Source organism: Orussus abietinus, unplaced genomic scaffold (genome assembly GCF_000612105.2).
Source record: "Orussus abietinus isolate OABI.00-Male unplaced genomic scaffold, Oabi_2.0 scaffold33, whole genome shotgun sequence".
Taxonomy (NCBI): domain Eukaryota; kingdom Metazoa; phylum Arthropoda; class Insecta; order Hymenoptera; family Orussidae; genus Orussus; species Orussus abietinus.
In genome coordinates this window covers 432361-457204 of record NW_019394294.1, presented here as the reverse complement: position 1 = coordinate 457204, position 24844 = coordinate 432361, and the positions used below count along the sequence as shown (strand labels likewise).

Below are 24844 nucleotides of genomic sequence, written 5' to 3'. Positions count from 1 at the left end.
GGTTCCTAAGACCGAGCACTTGTACTCGAGTACGTCTTCCGAGTAAATCGGGATCTTTATTAGGCAGAATATCACTCCCACCGGCACAAACATTCCTAGCAATGGCGACCTTACCAAGTCTCCGCTAACTTCTACGATTTATAATCTTGAACCTCGCCACGTTATTTGTAAAACTCTTATTACCTCTATTCTTTTTTAATTGAAAGAATGTGATTTTAATGTGGTATATTAATATACCGCCGCGGAGTGGTTTCCGGGGCGGATTTTTACGCCGGAAATATCCTTCCCGGTCGGCGGGAGAGAAACTCCAGAATTCCCCGAATCCCCGGAGGATTTGCTCTATTTTCCAGTTATAGAAACCGCGTTTTTAGGAGTACACACCCCGCAGCCGTTTGCGTCGGTGAATCTTTTAGTTCAAGACCCGTGAGGACGAAATACGTATTATTTCGGTACGCGTGACTCCGCGCGGAAACATATCCCCTGCCAAGAGTTTCCCTCGGGAGGATTTTTCTCCCGAGGAACTTCCGAAGGATGTTTGACCGTTCGATACGTCGATGGAAGTGTGCGGAATGGGAAGAGAAACACTTCGAGGGGAGCAAAGCGCCAAAGACATCGACGAAGAGGACTTTACCAAGCACTTCACCCTGGACAATTTCAAGCCGAAGGGAGTAGGAATTAATTTCGTTAAACAACATTTTGCGCATTTTCGTAAAAAGGGATCTACTTCCGAAACGTTCCATTCTAATTTCAGCGTCCACTGAAGCGCATCAACGGGCGGCCCGGATGGTTATTAATTGGCTGGGAATTACTCCGTAAGTTTGGTAACATCGGGCGGTAATTTTAGCAGTTGCCCCACGTTTCAACTCGAGTTATCCCAAATTACTGCCCAGGCTAGTTAGGGCGACCCTCGTAGCAGCCGCACGGGAGGTCTTCTCCCAGTTGCCATGGAAACTTCTGCATCTTGCATCCCCGCTGCATCGTGGGAGAACATCGGAGTCCGCTTTGAACTTCGGTCCATTAGCATTCTTAATTCTCCTGCCAAGGTGATCTCTTTTGCCGTACTAGCCAAGAGCAAAGATCGCATTAACAAGGTATCGATGAAATTATCTTTGATCTTCAGGTGCACTTCTGTCGGGATCCGGGCTGCACTCTCCGGTGCATCGTGATCAGTCCGCAGGAGGGTGTCCTCTGGTGGGCAGGATTTTTCGCAGACACTGCCGATACGTACCATCCATAATACATATCTGGTTTTTGCCCCGACAAGGGCAAAGTGTAAAACTCTGCGAAGGAGGCGTCGCGATGCCCCGTCTGAATGGCGTCCTGCAGGGCGCATGTGCATCGCAGCTGTGACGTCCGTCGACGCTCGAGGGGGCTAAAAATACTCCCGACACGGATGCACTTGAAACTGTAGACCCGCCTTAAGTAAAATCTGGCGGCAGCGTCTTTCCCTCTCCCTCTCTCCCTCTCTCCGCTTGTCCTTTGTGCGGAGGTTCCGCGGCGAGAGGGAAAACCTCCCGAGGCGGGTCGCCTCGGTGCATTCTGGCTGCACCTGCGTTTACGCCCGGTGCAACCCGAAATCACGCGGAACGCGAGGACGCGCCTCTTCTCCGAGGCCCATCAATCTCGCGGAACTCGTCCGAGTGACTCGCCTCGTCTAACATGACCGACCAAAATGAATCTCCCGGCAGTTAAGTCTAGGTGGTGAGATTTGCGGAGAAGGTAATGGCAGAAAAAAGGAGAAACCTGTGTTACCGTCCACGACGACCTGTCCAGGAAACTCGAGTGGGCGGAAAAGCAGCACCGTCACAACTCGTACTTGCACATTTCCATTAAAAAAAAAAACATATAAATACATATGTATACATATTAATAGTGAAATTGGACATTCGTTCTAATGAAATGAATTGTTTCCAGGGAAATTTTCGAGCCCCCTCGAGCGTCATGAGAAATTCTCATAATCGATCGTAATCCTCGACTTTCTTCGTGGACTCGGAGGTGCGTTAGGTGAAGGTGGAGGGAAAGAGAGAGAGAACGAGGGAACTAGGTTTCCTGGCGACTCCCTCTGGGTGGAATACTTGAGACAGAGAAAAGAGGAAGCATCTCGCCTTCGATTGGTCGATCTCTGGGTCCGATCGATCGAGACGCGTCCTCCGAGGGAATGACGGATACGGCCGGTAATCGAATCTGTTCCCTTTGAATCGAGCTCGCACCCCGACGTGTCTCGAAATACCTCGAAATGCCGTGAGGCGAGTTTCGCTCCCGCGGGAAGTGCCCCGGGAAGCATCTCCGGGAAATTGAGTGCTCGTATTCATTAGGGGACTGCGCGCACGCACAATATTGTAGCACCATAGTTTTTGCGCCCTCCAGGCTGCGGTCGTCATGGCGACCTGGAGAGGGGTTGCAACCCCCCATGGGGCAAACGGACGACGCACCAGACGCGAATCCACCTACGAGCGAGATCATTTTTTTCATCGCGCCGCCCTCGTCAAGCCACCCCTCATTTTGCGCCTCTCACCTGGTCCAGGACCCTCCCTCGTTTTCCCAAAAAATGAAGGAAGTGTTTCTAAAGAGAGTGCGCCACTCGAGCGGCGTCTCGAGGACTGCGGATTCGTTAAAGGGACCGGGGGTGAAAAGACGCGCAGAAATAGACAGAGAGAGAGAGAGAGATGAATGACACCTCGAATACCCCTAAAAATTCGATAATCACGGGCGACTATTTTTCCTTGTTTTTTTTTTTAACACTACGCTTCACACCTCTCCTGGGCGGTTACCCGAGGTTAAACGTGGGAATAAAAATATTTAAGCGCGTTTTACTGGCGCGGAAGTTCAGGGAACAATGGTCCCACCCTATATTGTCTTTGGGCAAACAATGCGCACCCGCTGCGAAGTGGATTTTATTCCTCCTAGAGAAAGGCAGTATCCCGTAATTACGGGAGTAATCCAATTATTTACGGAGTCGTGGGAGTGTTAAAAATTGATAAAGTCGGTATCGCCGTACTTAGGTTCGGTTCGATACGACGCGACTTATTTTATGTACACATATTTTTATTGAAAATATTGATTTTTCAGGGAACCAGGGTTTCCTCGCTAGAAATCACCGAATCTTCGACATTGAATAATGAAGTGGAAATAAGGAAGTTTCGTCGTCGATTCGAGTTGGGGGTTCCATTTCGCACATTTTCCTCGGAGAAATCCTCCTTGGACTTTTAATATGCACGGGGCTCGAGAGGAGGTGACTTTCTTATTAATAAAAAACATTCCGCGTCAGCTGTTCGATCCATTAGTTGTGTGTGCACAGGCCGCATCGCTCGTTTGCCGAGATGAGATATTTCCGTGAAAAGAGAGCCTAAGGGGGCTCTCCGGAAAAACGGCGTCGGGGATGTCACTGGTACTTCGATTCCGATCTCTGCAATTTCTCGTCTCGTACCGAACATCGAAATCCCCCTGGAGGGCCGAAAAAACGTTTCCAAAATTTATGAGAATTTCTCGGATCGCCATTTCACCGTCAACGCCGAATTAATGTTATCAAAAATTGCCAGGAAATCTGGACCGCTCGAATGTATAGTCTCATCTCGCTCTTTGCGTCTCTTGATAACTTTGTCAAGCATTGTCTCGCCGAAGAGGGCAGTAAATCCCGGATCGTAGTGAAAGTCCGTCGGTTTTTTATTTACGACTCGCATAAACAAGCCGGCTCTCTTTTTGGAGGAGCCCTTTGAGAAATATCGGAGCGTCCCGATCCCGATGGGGGATAACTCCTCGAGGCATCTCGCGAAATTGCCCGATTTATCACGGGAACAGTGCCGGGGCATTCACCTGTTGTGGAAATATCGTTTCGTGCAAAGACCTCTCCTGCCATTTTGTACACGGCATTTTCCGGATCACGTGCTCTCTCTCAAGAGAGAGAGACGGGCTTGACAGTTCTGGCCGAATTCCAAATTCCATTTCCGTTTCTTCCGTCCCTTCTCCCTCCGGCCCTTCTCCTCTCCGTCAGCGTCTAAATTGCCGCGAGGATCGCGCAAAGTGACAAAGCGAGCCGCGGCGGAAATCTCGGAATTAAAAGTCCAACACCGTTTTTTCTCCAACAAAAAAAATCCAAAAATTTTTTCGAACTCCTCTGAATGCTCTAAAAATTTTCCTATTTGCATTCCTCCTTATCAGAGGTAAATTGAGGGTTCTGTTAATTATTTTCGGAGTATTGATAGAATCGCGAACGGTGACAAAGCGAGCCGCAGAAGAAATCTCGGAATTAAAAGTACAACACCATTTTCTCTCCAATAAAAAAAAATCCCGAAATTTTGTTCGAACTCCTCTGAATGCTCCAAAAATTTCCCCATTTGTATTCCTCCTTATCATACGTAAATTGAGGGCTCTGTTAATTATTTTCGGAGTATTGATAGGATCGCGAAAAGTGACAAAGCGAGCCGCAGCAGAAATCTCGGAATTAAAAGTCCAACGTCGTTTTCTCCTCAACAAAAAAAATCACGAAAATTTTTTCGAACTCCTCTGAATGCTCCAAAAATTTCCCCATTTGTATTCCTCCTTATCAGAGGTAGATTGAGGGCTCTGTTAATTATTTTCGGAGTATTGATGGGCATTTTGGCATCCAATGATCCCCTTATCAAAAAGGATCAAACTGGGCCACTTTCGTCGGGCATGTGACACGCGTCTGGCCGATCGTAATCACCCGGAATGTTCGATATCTCCGCCAAGAGATTCCTGTTCGGAATTCCCGATCGCGTACAATTATTTCGAGCATTTTACACGTCGGCCGATCCAATTTCTCTCCAAAACCCGCGACAACGTGCGAAAATCGAAGGGGGGCGCAAAACCGCCCCTTAATCGACAACGTGTCACTCCATCACGTTATTCCGATTACTAGTGCCTCCTCTCCGAGTAATCCTCATTTAAATCCGCACGCGCAGGTAATCGATTCGTTTATTCGAGCGAGCAATCAATTGGAAGAGAAGCTTTCGTCAATCCCGCTTTTCTCTAAACGGCGCATTAACGGGCACAGCTGGTAAGCCCTCGCAACTATCCACTGAATTAAAAAAAAAAAACCCCCCAACGAGAAAAATAGAAAAACCATTTCCTCAACACCCTCCAAAGAAAGAAGCCTCTCAGCCCCAATTACAATCGACGATTTTCCGACAAAACTTGAATATTCATATAATTTCTCCGCCCATCTCGTAAACATTGATCTCAAATCACCCCCAAGACGTTAATTACTCCCCCCCTTCTAATTCTTCGTGCAATATATCCTCCCACTATGCGAAAAAACATAACCGTCCACAAAAAGAAAATCCTCATAACAAAAGTAAATCATGCGAGTGATAAGAAAATAATTCCCATGCAGTTCGATTTCCAATAACGCGAGTTCATATAGCGCGTACCGTGTAAACCGTTTTTATACCGAAGTTTAGTGTAATTATTTTCTCTGCTACTCCACTATTTAAATCTCGCGTCTCCGCATTTAAATACCCGAATTGCTCTCGGACTCGTTCTGAAAATCATTAGGGAATTAATAATCAGTAGTGCCGGGAGGTAACGGGTCTGCCGGTAAGCCCGGCGGTCGGGTTGCGAGTGCGGCAGGCCGGCCACGGTGCGGCGTTGCCGTCGCCGGGCGCGGCGTTGCCGCTCCGCGACGGGCGCGGCGCCACCGGCGTGCGCCGAGTGCGCCGCCGGCGAGAGCGGCCGTCAGTCTTGGAGTGAGCACGCAGTGGAGCGGGTGCGCGTCGCGGGGAGAGCGCTCGAATAAGTCTCGGTCGGGTCAGAGGTCCGCGCGTCGGGGCCGCGTGGTCGTCGCGGTGCAGGCGTCTTCTGGGTCTTCCGTCCCTCGGGAAAGTCACTCCGGTCGTCGGGGGCGAGAGGTCGTCTCGTGGTGGCCGTCCGGCGCGGGAGGGAGCGAGACGGAGAGCGACCCCGCCGTCCATTGTGCGCGCGGACGCGGGAGTGCGCGCAGGCCGAGCGGAGGGGGCAGCGCCGCTCGTCGAGGAGGAGGAGGGGGCCACTCTCTTGGATTTATTTTCTCGGCCAACGGTGGAGCAAAACGGCCTCAAACTGTGGGGCTCTGGGGCGTTCTTCCTTCCTCCCCAAGGAATGTACTACCCTGTAAGTAGATCCGATGGATTTTTACCCCGGCCAAGCGGCGTCGCGCTCGCCGGGCTCGGTCGGTAACGAGGGCCTCTGCCCGACGTCGATACGGCAGGCCGCCGCGCCGGCCGAGCCTTTTGCGCGAGGGTCCCCCCATCCCGCTCACGGCCGAACCGGTATAGGGGCCTGTCGAAATTCGCGTGACCTTCTCGTGGGAAAATGGCCCTTATGCTCCCCACTCCCGTCTGGCCGCTAACCGGAGCGCCGAATTCGGAGCCCCACTTTTTTTCCTCTCTACCGACCTGAAGCATCCCAAGCGTTACAATTACGCCGTTATTTTTATACAGGCTGTTACAAAACGAAACGTACTTTCGTTACGACGTACATGGATCCATGATAAGCTGGCTGGATTGAGAAATCAATATTTATCAAGTCGGAGCCCCGAAATTTGCCGTTTAGTATTCCCGGCTATGCACGGTCGTATTACGGTTCGAACTATGCACGGTCGTCCTACGCCCGAGTTATGTTAAACTTTGATGTAAACTTCGGACCGGAGGGCGACCTTTACGAATCTGCTTAACAGAGTTTGGAGTCGCCTCTTCGCGTATTCCGAGATTTTACGTGGCGGTGGCTCGGTGTAAAATATTTCGTAATTATCTTGCCGAGGGTGTCGAGGAAGTAATTGTTATTGGCGAATTTTAGAAAGCGGGTTGGAGGTTTTAGATTCGGCGAGGGCGCTTCTTGGAGGTTTCCTTTGGGACCGATTCCCTCTTGTTTACCTTTTTGGTTTACCTTCGAAGTTGCAGCGTCGGTGATCCGTTCCAAGGGGCGTCCGTTTACCGGAATAACCGGAAATCGTCCTTCGGGTTCCCCGGGAGGGGCGCAGAAAACGCGTAGATGGCCTTACGAAATCGCTCATTTAGAAATCCACGCTACGTCCGGACGAGTCGCTTCTACGTCGTCGAAAGACTCCGGTAAATTTATTCTAAACGCTAAGATCAAGGCGAACGAACGTCGTTCCCTTCTACCTGGTGAAAATCCCCCATAGAGATGGAATCGTTAATCCCTAGAACAAATCGTCGTCCTTGGTTCCCCTCGGATTTTCGGACAATGACGGCCGACCACGTGGTCGACCTAACCTCACATATTTAGTCGAGTCACTCTAACTCCGAAATGCTTTGGTTAGATCGCCACGTGGTCGATTTGACCTTTTGAATAAATCCAACGAAAAGGAAGAATTATAATTATAGCGCATATATACGGAAGAATAAATTCCGCGCCTTTCGACTTAATTCGTAGTGTTCTTTGTGCACTTTGTACAAGTTAATGCTCGAGAATGAGTTTCTCACGTTTTGCCCGTTAAAACGAAACTTGAGATATAGAGTCGCTCGATATTCGAAACGTGGAGACGTGGAAAAAAATGCGGAAAAGTCAGTCGGTCGAGGCGACCACGTGGCCGACCTAACCTCGAAAAACTCTTTGCGTCGCGGCGACGCGAACCCCGTTCCCACGACGCGTTTTCTCCGTCCCGCCCTCCCCCCTTTTTTCTTCTCTCGCCGTCTCGCAATTAGAATGCCGACCACGTGCTCTGCGATGTTTATTCTCTTTTTCTCACCTGCGCGCGTTGTGTGTCGGTCCTCTCCTCCACCTCTCGCGACGCGCCGCACCGTGTCGGACCGACTCGCCGCGTTCTTTGTTCCGGACTATCGCGATCCTCGTCGAAGGGGCACCAGGGTCCTCCCGAGGGGGGTAGACATTTTTCCGAGAGGGGGGCCCACCTGTAATCTAATTAGACCGTCGCGTGCACGCGAAACTCCCGGATTTGCGAGGCGGAGGATAACCTCCTCCTTTTTTTTTTCGTTCTCTTTTCTTTTCTTGTCTTTTCTCCTCACCTGGGAAATGGAGTTTCCAAGCTCACCTGAGAAACAGGGGTAATCATGAATTCGAGATTTCGTAAATCGGAGGATATTCTCAGTTCCTTCCATTTTCGCGGGGAATTTTTTAGACCCGACCGCGGATTATTTTTCTTTAAATAGGAGACATTATCATTTTCTCGGGGAATTGGAAAGATTATTATTATTATTATTATTATTATTATTATTTTCAATACGAGAACCACGGATTTCGGGAAGCGGACCCCCTTTCGAGGTATTTTTCATATTCTCGAGGAATCCCGGAATGTTTTTTTTTTTATACTTTGAAGGATTTACGGAAATCGGAAAGCGTCGCGGGGTATTTTCATTTTCTGGAGGATTTGCCGGAATTCTATGTTATTTTTTTTTTCATTTCATTTTGCTTTTTGTTCGCGAATGGAGGATTTCGAAAATCGGAATGCCGTCGCTAGATGTTACTCATCTCGTTGGGAAATCCTGGAGATTTGGAGATTGCGGGGTGCAGAAATGTCGACGGGGCACGAGGTGTGTCGATTTTCGAGGAGGTTTCCACACCCACCGAAATTCCGTCCCAGGTGGGGGCTTTACCGTAGCTTACCTGCGAATCTTTCGGTCCTAGGTTCACGGGCCGGGTGTGTACCTGGTAGGATCCGAAGGTCCCTTTACCGTTCCTCGGATCGATCCCCCTCGGTAGGGATTCTCATTCCATCCTCAAAGAGACCCGAAAGCCCCATCCGAGGGGTCGCAATAGTTCCGGAAACTTTTCCCCGAACAGGGTGTACCGAATCGTTCCTCAAACATCGGAACTCGAATGCGAAGGCTGCGTGGAAGGTCCCTGAGGAACTTACAACATTTCAATATTTTATAGAAAAAAAAAAAATAATAATAATAAAATAAATAAATAAATACCTATGAGCAAATTTTGGAAAAATTAACATTTCACGCGTGTCGGAAGCTTTCTTCTAACCTCCGGGTTTACGTTGGAAAGGTTTGAGAAATTTGGTACACTCCGTTCGAGGAGAAGCTTAATAAATGAGATTTTTTCGCTGCCACTTTCGCCCCCACCTTAAGGCGACGAGAAATCGCCGAAAACGTCGCTCCCGATTACCCCGACCGGCCTCAGGGAATATACGAAGGAGCCGCGCTATCGGCCCGTAAATAATAACCGATAACGTCTCCTTTCCCCTTTCTATCTCCGTCTCTTCTCTATTTCTCCCGACATCGGTAGTTTAGCAGCTACAGAGGTTGCATTTCCGGCCGGCTGAGCTCCCGATACTTCAAAGCGAGCCCGAAACACGATTTCCATCGGGACGAAAATGGAGGAAAAGGATACATAAAAAAAAAGGGAGAGAAATTGAAAGCAGTCTCGAGTTTCAGCTCTCTATCTCTCTATCGGACACTTCGAGAACCTCGGGAAATTACAATCCTTTTTAAGAATTACCACACAGGGTTGGAATTAACGTATAAACATGTAAAGTCGCAAATAGTTGTGAGCTATTCCCTCGATATGAAAATAAGGGTCGATCGAGGTGAAAAAAAAGAACGAAATGATGGGAAAAAAAAATCGACAATCGCAATATGGGGACATTTTCGCGCGGTTTCGTAAAAATGTCTCTCTCGAGAATTACCACGTGGGGATGATATTAACATTCAAGTATAAAAAGTCGGGCGCTCTTCCCTCGACATGGAAAAACCTGTCGATCGAGGTAAAAAATAAAAAAACGAAGGGATGAAGAAATAAAAATCGACGATCGCGATATCGGGACATTTTTGCGCGGTTTCGTAAAAATTTCCCTCTCAAGAATTACCAAATTATAAAAGTAACGTTCAAGCATAAAAATCGCGAAAAGTCGGGAGCTCTCTTCCCTCGACATGGAAAAACGGGTCGATCGAGGTAAAAAATAAAAAAACGAAGTGATGAAGAAAAAAAAATCGACAATCGCATTATCGGGACGTTATCGCGCGGTTCCGCAAAAATTTCCCGCTCAAGAATTAGCAAATTATAAAAGTAAAAAGTCGGGAGCTCTCCTTCCCTCGACATGGAAAAACGGGTCGATCGAGGTAAAAAATAAAAAAACGAAGTGATGAAGAAATAAAAATCGACAATCGCAATATCAGGATATTTTTGCGCTGTTTCGTAAAAATTTCGCTCTCAAGAATTACCAAATTATAAAATTAACGTTCAAGTGTACAGAGTCGCGAAAAGTCGGGAGCTCGCTTCCCTCGACCTGAAAAAACGGGTCGATCGAGGTGAAAAATAAAAAAACGAAGTGATGAAGAAATAAAAATCGACAATCGCAATATCGCTACATTTTTGCGCGGTTTCGTAAAAATTTCCCTCTCAAGAATTACCAAATTATAAAATTAACGTTCAAATATAAAAAGTCGCAAAAAGTCGGGAGCTCTCTTCCCTCGACATGGAAAAACGGGTCGATCGAGGTGAAAAGGGAGAGAAAAAAAAGCCGACAGTCGCGATATCGGGACGTTATCGCGCGGTTTCGCAAAGCGCGAGGAAAAGGCGAGGAAAGCCGACCGTTGGCAACAATTGATAAGGTCTCGCGTTTCTCTTTGTTCATTACTTTTTCCTATTTTGTTTTTTTCTTTCTCCCCCGTATCAGCGATTCGTCGTCGGTTGCATTTCCACGGGCGGTTGCGTTTTCGATACCTCGAATCCCCTCCCGAAAGGCGATTTCCGTCTCGCGGATGGAAAACGTTTGCGCGTCAGGAACAAAACGTCGGCAGCTGCGGTTCTGCCGAACAACGCCGAATCGGGGCGGTGCCAGCTTTCGGCATTGTCCCGGCAAGTTGGCGGGACGGGGAAGGACCGAGAAGGAGGGAAACGAGGAGGGAAAAGAGGGAGAGCAGGAGCAACGAACTTTAACCTTCGCTCTCTTATTAATACCGCCGAACGATCATGGGGTCGTCGCGGAAATAGAAACGCAAGAGTTGGCAGGGAGAGGGAGAGGAAGAGAGAGAGAAAGAGGGAGGGAGAGAGACGCCGAGGAAGGCGCGTATCCCGGGACGCGTATCGCCGCGTTCGGTTTCCTGCGAGTGTGCGGAACGGAGGCGGCGTTGTTTCCCTCCGCGTTGGCGGAAATCCAGATTCCCCTCCGCCATGAAAGGGGAGGGTCCCTACGTCGCCTTTTCCCGGATTTTCCTTCGTGCCTCTCCAAATGTATCCGCGGATAGATATTACGAAAAGGGGTTGTTTCGATTCTTCCGAATTTTCCCTTTCTTTCTCCCCCATTTGTTTTTCCCGCTCGAGAATCCTCCGGAAAATTTCGACACACGTGAAAGGGGTCGTTCGAGGTCCTTAGAGAATTTCAGGGGACTCTAGGGGGTGGTTTTTATTTTTTTCTTTTGGGGGTGGGGGGGATTTTTTCAAGGAGGTTTGACGAATTTTCGTTCTCTAAAGGGGGTGTTTTTATATAAAAGAATTTTTATTCTCTTGTTCTAAAGTCAAGTTCGGAATCGGAAACGTCCCCTGTATACAGGGGTGAGGGAAGCTCGGATTAATCGGGGCAAATGCGGAGGGCCGGAATTGCCGATTATGATTACAGATTTTAAATTGCGGCTTCGAAATTGGGAGTGGCGGGTTTCCTCGTGCCATTTCGACGGCCTTTCGGAAATTCTGCTTCTGCGATAAATTTCATCCCCCTGTCGCGGGGGCTCGCAGTTTGGCAAGTGGCAACCCCGGGTGGATGGACAGGGGGTGGAGTCGGGTTTTGGCGGAAATCCAGGGAAATTTCGCATTGACCTCGCAAATGACTGCTGGCATCTCCGGCGAGGGTCTCAAAATTTCTTTACACCCCAGTCGTTGAAGATCCACCCCCTGGCTTTCTTCTAGAAGCGAGGACGACCCCCCTTGGCCTGGAATCAAGAACCCACTCGAGTTTACGTGAAAAATGTCGATCCTTGGGATGACCCCTCCACCGGAAGCCTTCAATTCGAATTCATTTGAATTAATTCGAATTAATTCGAATTAAACCTCCCCTAAAATACTAAGTATCTTGAATTTCGGAAATGTCGCGTTTAAGGGTTGGTTTTCGGAGTCCTTTGAGGTAGGACCTCGGGGAGCGGACTCGGAAGCGTGAAATTCGCATTTCCAGGGGGTCCTTCCGAAATTTCGAGGGAAAATAGAGGTCCTTTGGTCCCCGAAACGAGGAAGCGGGAGCGAGTCCTGACGAAGGACCTCCGGGCTGAAGGAGCCCTTCTCTCCCTCGGGAGTCCCCTCGATTCTCCTCCCCCTTCCCTTTGTTTCGCTTTATTTTATTCCGCCTCGCCTTGCTCCACTTTCCCGGTTTGTCTCTCTTACTCCCTCTCTTCTATCCGTGGAAATGAAATACTTCCTCGGGGCGAGCATTAGGAGGGAAATATTTCTCTTCGTGAATTGAAACCCGAGGAGTCCCCTTTACCCCTTTTGCCATCCCCCCGGGAGGGGGAACAGAATTTTTTTAAGACGTCCTCGTCTCGCTTTCCGTTTTTCTCGTAATCTTTGGGGATGTTCGGGGGGACTTTTAGGATTAACGAGGTATTTGGAAATTATATTTGTAGGATTCATTGTTTCCCCTTTATCCCCGCTCTTTAGTGGACCTATCCCGAGCAATATTAATTATTGTAGGATTCATTGTTTCCCCTTTATCCCCGCTCTTTAGTGGACCTATCCCGAGTAATATTAATTAATGCGTCGGGGGCCAATCGGCCAATTTTTCGACGCGCCTCCGTGAGCGGGATCGCTCCCCTTATCCGAGAGTTCAAACGGGTTATCTTCCCCTGATTAACAAGGCATTAGTATTCATGGAAGACGATTAAAGCCAATATCGGGCCCAGCCACGCCGGTTGTTGCCTGAAAATCGCGAAAGCGATCACGGCGAGATCTCTGAAAACGATTATTTAACTTGTCTTAATTTAATTGGCGATTCTTTTTTTTTTTTTTTTTTCGTTCCAATCTCGAGAGGAAAATCGAGGGGAGGTTTGTCTGACGAGGATCGACTCGCTGTCAATATTTGACAACGATCGACTCAATGACCGACGTTTCAAGGCTCACATGGAAACACGGCGAAATTTCTGAAATTATTATTTTTGTTATCGCCTTCTTTTAATTAGCGATTCATTTTTTTTTTATCTACCTTTAATATCGAGGGGAGACTTGTCTGACGAGGATCAACTCGTTGTCAATATTTGGCAACGATCGACTCAATGACCGACGTTTCGAGGCGCACATGGAAACACGGCGAAATCTCTGAAACGATTATTTTTCTTATCGCCTTATTTTAATTGGCGATTCATTTTTTTTTATCTACCTTTAATATCGAGGGAAGGTTTGTCTGACTCGCTGTCAATGTCTAGCAACGATCGACTCACTGTCAATGACCGACGTTTCAAAGCTCACTAGGAAACAGCGAAATCTCTGAAATTATTATTTTTGTTATCGCCCTATTTTAATTCGTAATTAATTTTTTTTATCTATCTTTAATGTCGAGGGGAGGTTTGTCTGATGAGGATCAACTCGCTGTCAATATTTGGCAACGATCGACTGAATGACCCACGTTTCGAGGCTCAGAAGGAAACACGGCGAAATCACTGAAACGATTATTTTCGTTGTCGCCTTATTTTAATTGGCGATCATTTCTCTCTTTTATCTGTCTTCAATCTCGAGGGGAAGAATCCAGGGGAGGTTTGTCCGGCGAGGATCAACTCGCTGCCAATGGCCGGCGTTTTCGGGTCTCACAAAGAGAGGGGCCTAAAAACGGAACTCGGCACTCGTGAATCATTGCGCCGATGACGAAGGGTTATATATAATGAGGGAGAAGAGAGAGAAAGAGAGGGGACTCTAAAACGGGTTCTCCAAAATGGCGGGCGCGCGTGCCTATTGAGAGCGCGGACTTAATGGATCCCTGAATACCGAATGTTGTGTGGATCTTGATAGGGGTGGCGAGAGCCGATCGCCAGATCAGAAGTCGAAATCACTCGGATATGCAAATGTAAATCACTTTGTCACGGCTTATCTATACCGCGTAGACCTGCGTTCCTCTCGACTCGTGTCGGGCGACGAAACGCCCCTTTTTTATTTTATTCTATTATTTTTTTTATTTCCTTAGGGGTTGATAAGTGAATTCTCGAGAACTCTCGTTTCCTTTCTGGAATCCCCGAAAGTTCCAACGTGGCTGAAAAGGGATCCAAAAATTCAAATTTTTTATTTCATACGGTGTCTCTTGAAGAAAACAAATAAATAAATAAAAGACCACGTAAAGGAATTGATAAGAAGGGATAGGTCGCGAGAGTTCGATTTCTCGGAGGGATCGGCGAGTCGACTGGGAGTTCGCTTTAACACCATATCGGAAAAAAGTGAGCAGGAGTCGCTCGGAATTGAATCCCACCCCCTCTGGGCGCGGGGGTGGTCGCCTTCACCCCCGGGACTACATTAAGGCGGGTCAATTCTTGAAGAATCTTCCTCTCGTCGGCCTCGCCGCCCTCGCGAGACGCCGGCATTGTTACACTTTCGATCGCGCCCCCGTCGAGGAGGGGTGCTTTTATCCACCCCTCGTGGCGACCCCCCGCGACTTGAAACTGTCCTCTGATACGAACTCGCGGCAGCTCCCTCCCCGCGGACTTGACACCTCGAGGACTCCCTCAGAGGAGGGATTCACTTGTCGAATTCTCACCCGGTGCACCCCCACTATGGAAAACTGCCCTTGAAAACCGTACCTCCCCGTCAATTCCCGGTATCCCCAGAAAAATGGGACACGACTCCATTGTCACACGTTACCGCTCAACCCTATTATTTGTGAGAAGGAAACTTCCTCCCCCCTTCCTAGGGATTTTACCCTAGGAGGAAAGGGGTGCACAGGAGAGTATTCACCTGGCACTCGCGTCGCAGGTGGGAAAACAGGGAGGGGGGCTCGAAGAAGGGGTGAAACGGAGAAAATGGAGGAGCCCGACTTCCACCCCTCGCCCCCCCTTCGTGGGGGAAAGTGCGAATTGCTGAAATTGCTCTTTCCCCGTTCGAGGGTCGATTCGTTAGCACGGGGTGGGGGTTACTAATTACCCTGGCGTTAATTCGTTATATCATGGGGTGTCATTCCGCGATAGCCGCCTACTCCTGGGGCAGTCGCCCCCGCGAAGGAGTTACCGGCGCGTGGGAGGAGGCAGGGGGCAGGGGAGAGGGAGATGGAGAGAGAGAGAGAGAGAGAGAGCAAGGCGTCGTTGCAGATATCGATCCAGCTGGGACTCGCAGCTTCTCTTTAAGTCATCCGGGGCTACCCCGACCCGACCCCGCCACCCCTGGGGTTCCTCTAGGAGAGCTTCGCCCTTAGTGCTATCCCTCCCCCCGTATTCGCGCCACCCTTTTCCACGAGGACGAGAAATCATCCCACCCTCGGCGGTCGGCGAGAGGAAAAAAGAAAGGAAGAAACGTGGGAGGAAAAAAAAATCAAAGTCCGACCCCCTCCGGAAAAAGTCACCCCTTTTTCTCCCTTATCCTCTTCGTCGAGACCGCCTTGTACGTTAGAGAGATTTCTTCTGTTTCTTTCTTTTCTCCTTTGAATTCTTTTTTTCTGCCTCGATTCAGATATAATCGATAGGATCTGTAAAATGAAATTCCTGGGGGGGGGGGTAAATGTTCGGTACCGTTCGATTTTTATCAATACATTTGCTGTTATTTATCTTTATCATGATTTATCATTTTTCAGACTAGTTTCGTAGGTTTCCGCTTATTTGGGGGTTCGTTATTCGCATGTCCGTCACGGAGAGGGGTAATATTGCGGGGTAGGGGGTGGAAACTCGCGGAAAGTACGAGCCAACGGGAGAGAGGCATTGTTTCGATCGAAATGCCGAGAATGCCGCACACTTGCAGTGCCGTTCACTGTGGAATGACCGATGATAATGGACGCCGGGGTCAGCGGGAGGCTATCGGGCAAGATGAGAGCACTCTCTTCTCGCTCCCTCCCCCTCTGCCCTTCCCCTTTCCCTCGGTCGGCATCTCTGGCGCGAAACGGAATACGTTTCCCCGGGGAAGTAATTCAATAAAGTTCCACTCGAAACACAAAATCGGCTCGTTCCGAGCGGAGGCTCCCTTTCAAAGCGAAATTTCCGCCGGTACTCGCGGCAGCTCGCTGTGGAAACGCTCGCTCCCTCTCCTCCCTCTCTCTCTTTCCCTCTTTCTCTGTGTATTATCTTTTCTACTCCCGTGCCTATCCCCATTGTGACGAGAGCCGTTCGCGCTGCGCGCGCACCTGGGGTTTTCCTCTCTTTCTCCTCCGTCCTTCTCTCTTTTTTGTTTTTTGAGGTTATTTGTCCCTCTGTACATTTCATTCCATATTATCCTGCTCCGATTTATCCCCCCGTCGATGCTCCTCGTCGCCGGGATTGATCATCGGACCCACTTCTCCCCGTGGAAAATTGATGGAACCTGGACCCGACTCGATCTCCGTTTCCTTTGAACATGAATTTAGGGATAATTAAATCAAAGAGACCGCGTTTATCGCTCTTTTTCTTTCCTTTCCTTCCCCCCCGTTTATTCGAGACTGCGAGTGGATCGTTTCATGGAAAAGTGCAGTCCGGGAGGGGGGTTGCTATTTCTTTTTCCGACATTTTTCTCCCATCTCTCTATGGAGAAACCTTGGAGGTCTGAAATTTTCTCGCGAATTCTTCTCTTGGTGTCGTCCTATCTTTTTTCATTTTCCTCGAAATATAGGGCGAAATCCTCCTCGTCGACTTACATGGAGGGGTGGCGTTTCCGATCCCCGTATCCCTTGAATGTGAATTTAGGAATAATTAAATCAAAGAGACCGCGTTTATCTCTCTCTTTCTTTTTTTTCCTTCCCCCCGTTTATTCGAGCCCACGAGTGGATCGTTTCATGGGAAAATGCAGTCCAAGATTGGGTTGCCATTTCTTTTTCCGACATTTTTCTCCCATCCCTCTATGGGGAAACCTCTCGCGAATTCTTCTCTTGGTGTCGTCCTATCTTTTTTCATTTTCCTCGAAATAAAGGGCGAAATCCTCCTCGTCGACTCACCTGGTAGGAGTGGCGTTTCCCCAAGTGTAGACTCGTTGAATGTAAATCCCCCTCCCCCCGTCGGTCAACGTTAACGATTTTTCCGAATTGCAGGGGCTCATCGACGCCCGGTGTTCGCGTTTTCCCGAAAATACGGCACAATAAAGGTTAATCTCTACACGGGTCCCCGTTCATGACCGTGCCCCCTCTGTGCGTGGACATGGCCGGCACTCCGTACACGCGTTTTGCCGACCTCCCCAACCCCTTGGTGCATGCGTTTATGAACAATCGCGCACTCGTTTATCCCTCGCCCTCTGCACAGGGCCATTGCCGTGGCGACACGGCCGGTACTCGCCGGTTGCGTTGCATTGTTGCGTGTACACGCGTATGCACCCCTGTATGCACCGGTACCGAGAGCTCGACACGTGTTAATGTGCCCCCTCGCGTGATGTCGCGAATCGATCCTTACGCGGGTACAGCGAGTACGCGCAATACGCATCGGCGAGTGAAAAGTGCCTTGTCGTTACCACCTTCGATTTGAACTACGAGGGGATTATCTATTGACGGTGGAGTTGAAATTTTCGGATTTTCTTTTTGCACCTGTACACGTACATTTTTCGCGGATAATCGACTTCGAGAGAGAGAGAGAGCATTCTTTTTCTTTTTCATTTTTTATCTTTTTAAATGGATAAATTCGAGAGGACCTGAATGTATTTAGGGATCTCGTGACTTGGGAGGGGGGGATAATTTTCCTGGATAATTTTATTTTTTAAGGTCTTTTTTTTTCAGGGAGTTTAATTTAACTTCTTGATGGTGGGTCCTGGCATTTTCGGAGTATAGGACTGCTTGGAGAAGGTCCAACGGGGAGAACGGGGGTCCGGACCTGGGGAACATTTTCCTCGGTTAAGAGCCGGGGTTCCTAGGGGACCGGATGCAGATCACGGTTTACGGGGATTTATGGGGGTTCGATATTAAAAGGTAACGCGAATCTACGATTCTCCCCGGCCGCGTTGGAGGTCTTCTGGGAGCGTAATTTCTGGCCGAGGTCCTCTCGCTTAGGAAACTCGGGTTCAGGGATCTCTCCCCGGAACTCATATTTCCTGTACCTGGAGGAAGAAGGTGTATATACATATATCACCTCGATTCAAGTCGTATCAATCGATAAAACTCCTCCGAAGGTCTGAATTTATCCGACGATCCTCGAATTTTGGGGAAGCCGCAGCCGCGATCCACCCTCGAAGAATATCCAGACTTGAAAGAAATGAGAAATTAATTCGTCAGAAAAGAAAAAGAAAATGAGAAAATTATTCAGAACCGAACTATCGAGATATGCCCGTTCGCACGAGCAAGAAAACCAACTCTTATGGGGATCTCCTCCCAGGGGAGGTTTACGATATACACGCGGAGGATCCGGAACGTGAGCGGAATTTCAAGGAGCACCATCCTGGCCCGCGCGTGTGGGATATTTCTTATTTTATTAACATTACTCGAAGGGATGTGGAAAAGATGAAATGAACGCCCCCTCGGTGGAGGGGAATTTCCTGGCAGAAGAAAAAGAAATCCCTTCCAGGGGGATGGATTTTTTCCGTTCAATTTATTTACTTCTTTTATTTTTTTTTTTCGTTTTTCTCTCCCGCTTCTTTTAACGCGCGCTGACGAGCGCATCTAGACGAGCGATTTCGGGCGTTACGTGAGTGGATAACGAAAATAAAAAAGGCCCCGCTTGCCAGAAGGTGCGGCCAACTTTGCGGAGGAAGGTTGGGGCGATACTTCTCGAGGAGGGCCAGGGGAGGAAATCGTCCTCGGATGAGAACCCCTGATCGGTAGTTCGCTATTCGATCCGGACTCGCTTCCGATGGCGAGGCAGTGATAGCGCGTCGATCCCGCGGCCGAGCGAGCGCGGCGATTACGTGCCGGAACGGCCGCGGCGCTAAGCGAGGGGGCTGAAGCGCCCCCGGCCGCGCCTACGATTGCGGAAACCGCCGAATCGGGTTTTTTTCAGGGTTCCCGGGAGTCCCGCTCTTATTTATTTACTTCCATGCGGTTTGTTTAATTTCATTCATTTATTCGAGTACTGGTAGTTCTGTTCACCTCGGGGTGAATGTCAAGCCGACCGGAAATCACGGTAATTTTTAGGCTAATTTCGAAGATCTACGATGGGAAGTTAAAGCCGCGACAGCGGCCTAATGGTCGATAATGCCGGCCTTAAGGTGAAGTGATACACGTTGAGGGACTTGATCGACGTCGATAAAGAAGACTTTTCTAAATGCCTACGTTGCCGACGTTCGTTTTTCTATCGACGGCTGTATCGAATTATATTGAACATTGTACCAAATGGCATGCTCCACCTGCCGTTTTCGTACAATAAATATCAAGAAATCCAAGTAAAACTCCAGAAATCCTCTGAATTCATGCTTTCTGGGGCCCTAATTGACTGCAGAGGGACACCCTGCGCCATCTGTGATTTCCAGGTCAATTAAATTTTCACTCCGAGACCTCGTATTTCCATTGTTTTGGCATAGAAGCGCATACAACACTTTTTTTGCCTTTATCCCGTTTAAATGCGAGTTTATCGATTACCAGAGTGTTCTAAATTGTCGTAAAATTGTCCTGACCCTTTCGTTTCTCATATCAGAGCCTTCGATAATTGTATAGTGATCGAAATATGAGAGCTCGACGCCATTTTGGTTCTGGGCTGGGCTGAGTTAAAAAAATTTGTTCAAAAAATTCAAATCTTGAATGTGTCAGGACAATTCTTAGATGATCGGGAGTGATGTGTCAAAGTTTCGGACAGTTTGGTCTAATACCCTTAAAAAAAAAAGTGTTGTATTTGAATCGACTGATTTGAAGGGGGTTTCACTTCATCTTAAGATTCCGCGAGCGTATTTGCATTTTTGTATTCGATAAACCACACGGCAGTCTCCGATTTGCGACGGCAATTGACCCCGAAGAGCGATCTTTTCCAACTGAGGTTTCGAAATATTTTTCATTCTTACCCTAGGCATGTTTTATATAATTTTATCAATTATTCGGATTTATATACCGTTGCGTCACGTGGGGGAATTTGGCTCGTCCTCGCATTTTTGAATTTGATAAGTCACACTGTCTCCGATTTTCGACGTCGACTCTATCCCGAAGAGTGATCTTTTCCAACTGAGGTTTTGAAATATTTTTTATTCTTACTCTAGGCATGTTTTATATAGTTTTATCAATTATTCGGGTTTATATAACGTTGCGTCACGTGGGGGAATTTGGGTCGTCCTCGCATTGTTGAATTTGATGTCACACGACCGTCTCCGATTTGCAACGGCGATCGATCCCGAAGAGCGATCTTTCCCAACTGAGGTTTTGAAATATTTTTCATTCTTACCCTAGGCATGTTTTATATAATTTTATCAATTATTCGGCTTTATTTAGCGTTGCGTCACGTGGGAGAATTTGGGTCGTCCTCGCACTTTTGAATTTGATAAGTCACACTGTCTCCGATTTTCGACGTCGACCCTATCCCGAAGAGGTTGGATCGAGCGACTTTTCAAAACTATATTCAAATATTTTTATTTATTACTCTCAGCCTGTTTGATATCATTTTATTAAGTGTTCGGGCATTATGTAACACTGAGGGAATTCGGGTCGCCCTTGAATCTTTCATTTTATTTTATATCCTTCCAGTGGCATATTGGACTGTATTTATTCCCTAGAATTTGTCCCCATTTCTATCGGCGACATTTCCCTCTCTCGCGCGGGTTTTCTTCCCCCCAGGAATTTATCACGGGCCGGTAAGATGATTGGCTAAAAGCCTCTACAACGCAGTATCGGATTTCGTTTAGCGTCGGCCCGCGCGAACCGCACGCTCTCCCTCTCTCTCGCTCCCTCCTCGCGCCTAGTCGCTCCCTCTCCCTCGCACTCGTTGGATCGGGCTATCTCTCGGCGCGCGTCTCGCCTATCGATATTCCCGATCGCCGATTACGAAACCCGAGGGTCGATGTAACACGACTTGTTTCCCAGAAATCGCGTCTCGTATTCCGACATGTTTCTCTCTCCGTCTTTTTAGGACACTTTTATATACCTCCCCTCCTTACATTTCTTTTATCCATGAGAAAAGGAGCGCTGAAATTTAAAATTTTTCCTTCCTGCCACGGGATGGGAAATTTCTTCGATTTCGTTATCGACTGTCAGTATTTTTGATGTAATCGATTAGGAATTATTTCATTTCTTTTTTTTTTGTTTTTTCTCTTTGATCATCGCGGAAGATATTCTATCAGATTGATTTTTGTCTGGTCGATAGGGTGGGTTATTATCGATCGGTCTCGAAAACGCGGACGTCCGTTTTATCGATTATCGGTTATCGGCGATCGGTAAATTTCGGCCGGTGCAGTTTCGGGGAGGGCTGGTAATAAAACGCGGACGAAGCGGCGACCCCGTCGATAAGCGGATGCCCCCGGTGATTCCGCAGATCCTCCGCGTGCGGCCGAGCCGATCGGTACCCGCGGTCCGACTTAAACGGTATTGATCGCTTATTAATGCGTCGCGGCGGACCTGACCTCGTTGACGACGGCGCGGAGTGCATCGCGCTGCATCTCGCCGCATCTCGCCGCATCTCGCCGCATCTCGCCGCGTCCGCGGCGATAACGACGAAACGAGCGCGGCGACTCGCGCCGGAAGCGATTTTCGCGGCTGAAATTACGGTCCGGAAAGGAAGGAAGAAAAGAAAAAATGGAGAAAAATCTCATCGACCGTCGCGGATGCACCGATGCATGGATAATTGCACTTGCTGCACTGGGTTGCTCGGCACTTTCACTGCACGTTGAAAGTCCCTTGCTCGAGTAACTCGTCGTCGATTTTCGGACGAGGACGAGGATGTCCCTCCTCTTCGTTAGCATTACTTTCTATTAACAATTATCAATTAAAAATAATTATTCGCGGCATTAATTAATTAGGAAATATATGTATTATTCAAGACACCCTTAGGAAGGTTGATTAATAAATGTAATACATTTTCAGAAAATTTAAAGAGAAGGTTATATGAAGAGAACAATTTCTTTTTCTACAGTGAAAAACATTACCTGCTCGTGCCCTCTCTTAAAAAATGTTTCGTTTTCCTAAAAGTAGGGGCGAACTTCATGGACATCTTCCAAGGGTCTCCCACAAGGACTCGAGGTTCCCGTGGGTCCTGCCTCTCCCCCTGGCCCCAAGGGGCCTGTTATTACCCGGGCCCCGAAATTAAACCGTGCATCATTCCCAACCGCTGATCAGGCCCCGTCCCCCGGGGCCCGGACCTATATCCGCCCCCAGGGTGCACCCCTGCTCCCCAAATCCAGGCCGGTCTCCGAAATCGCGATCCTGCACGATATCCCCGCCCCAAAAAATTCCACGATTCGCCGCAACTGAACACTTTAAATGGCACTAAACGAACGTTATATAATAAATAAATCTTGCCGAAAAATAGCTAAATAATCAGCCCGGAAGAAAAATTCATCTCCTTACGACGTCTTCAACACTAGGTTTACGGGCGTTTTTTATATACCTGTTTCTACGAGCACCCGTCAAATTGACGGGTAAACGAAAACACGCATTTTCTTTAAAAAATCGATTTATTCAAATTAAGTCTGAATTAAATAACACCAGGCTTTACGTTTAAATAAATGATTCATAAGTAAAAAGTGCTTTTTTAAAAATTATCACGGAAATGATTGGAATGCTCGTCCTCTCATCCTCGGAGTCAGAACTAGAAAGAATACGCATCCTTTTCTTGTTACGGCACCTTTTTAAGAAGTTTTCCTCTTCACTATCCGAAGATCCTTCTATCTCTCCACTTTCAATGCAAACTTTCACTCTCATCTTCGCCTTACACTCACTGCAACGAAGCAAATATATATGGATTGTTTATGAAATTAGCTAGTCCGTCAGTTTGACGGGTTTCGTAGAGATAGGTACACTACATACAGATTTTAATAATTAGAAGGCTTAGGAAAAAATAATTGTGTGTACAAATTCTTTGGATGAAATGATTAATTTACGATACGAAAATGGTTAAAATTAATGCTATGGTTTTTTCGGTATTTCTTTTCGAAGTTTGAATTCCGTCAAATTGACGGGTCCTGTGAACCTAGTGTTAAGCGTGATATGGGCGTAGAGAATGAAAAGGGAGAGAAGAGTCGCGCCCTCTTCAGGGTCTTCTTCGGGGATGCGTCGCGGGGGGTGCACCCGGTGGGGGTGCAACGCGCAAGGTCGCCCCCCTTCCCCCAAACTTTCCCCCAATTAGAGGCCGTTCATTATGCACCCCGTTGCGTTTTCCTTCTTTCTCACGCTATTCTGCTGACCTTGGTATCGATTATCGAGCCCGGTGCATTCGGTCGATACGCTCGACAGGTTCGATTGATGCGCTCGATGCATCGGTGCTTGATTTGAGGCTCATCGGCGTTGTCAGCGTTATCAGCGACACCTGGGAAGGGCTGGGGGACGAGTCAGAATTTTTTTTTATTTTAAATTGTTCGGCATCATTTTATTTTTTCCCATTGTGACACAATCAGAAGTGCAGATCAAAGGCGCGAATGACCCGTGACGAACTCCTCGAGGCTCTTGACAATGGTCTATGATGATAAGGGGATTACCTCTAATCACGACGATAACGTTTAGTGACAATTTCCGGCCTGGAGGAAATGGACAATGGGGCCCAAATTTACGGTGGCGATTTCCTATGACGCCCGATCGAGTGCTAACGAGACTATCTCTGTACATTGATAATTTCATGTCCAAAGGTACGTGTACTCCGGCCGCAATTATGGCCGATAGACTTCTCCGATAACGACACACTCTCTTCGCTATTACTCCTGATTAGATTAAGTCCCCCCTAGTGATCATTCTAAAAACATTTAAAATTCGAAATATTTTCTCCCACCGCGGCATTGTAATCGGTAATTACGATATCGATACATTGTCGCGGATTTTTGCCTTCCACTCTGGATTTAATTGGGGATCGTTGATAGCCTCCGGGAAAATGATTAAAATCCTGATTATTTTATTTTAACGTAGCATTGCGATCGCCCTGCTAACATTCACATGCTTCTGTTGCGTTATATTGGTTATATATTATATGTTTTATTATCCGGTGCACTTCGTGTGCATGTGCAGTTTGCGATGGAACGATCGAACGGGAGGATGAGGCCATTGATTGGTTATTTTAATGGGGACAGGTTAGACGAATTTACGGAAGCGGGCCGAAAATCATTTCGACCGATGGACCGGCTCGGGAAATCATAATCGATATACCGACGGCGTAACGTGTAATTCGACGCGGTAATGGGGCCATAGCACCGCACCGTACCGCAACCTCTCGTTACGCAAAACCTCATCGCGCGATAGGTGAAGCCGCGTTATGGTTTGCGGGCTCCGGTATTGGGAACATGACCGATCGATATGCCACGAATCATCGATATATCGAAATGGAGGAGACGGTAAAGAAATTGGAAGAGAAACGTAGGAACAAGGGCCTTCAACAGTCCCGATGCGTTGTCGGTGCATCGAGGTGCAGGGAACAATTGAAGGGAAGGGGAATATTAAAAGACCATTAATTTTAACAGTAATAATCGACACTGTTCCGGTGGAGATTGCCGATGAGTTATCGATGTATCGAGATGGGGAGGATTAAAAGAGAGAGGGTGCAATGGTAAAAAATTCGTAATTCTAACGGAAATAACCTCTAATAAAAGACTGATAAAAATCGTCGGGGAAAGGAGGGGATGTTCTCCTTTTATTCTATTTCAATTTTTATTCTTTTTTTTGGAGAATTAAATCCTGGAATATTTATTCGATCGCTTAGAAAGCGTGAGATATTGTTTTTTTTTTCTGGAGTTGGTCAGGGTGTAC

At 47.8% G+C, this 24844-nt stretch overlaps 1 protein-coding gene across 1 annotated transcript in view; it reads left to right on the top strand.

Annotated features, from left to right (window-relative positions):
- LOC105695568 (RNA binding protein fox-1 homolog 1-like) overlaps window positions 1-24844 on the top strand; it is a 125775-nt gene that overhangs the window by 1290 nt on the left and 99641 nt on the right. The window lies entirely within an intron of this gene.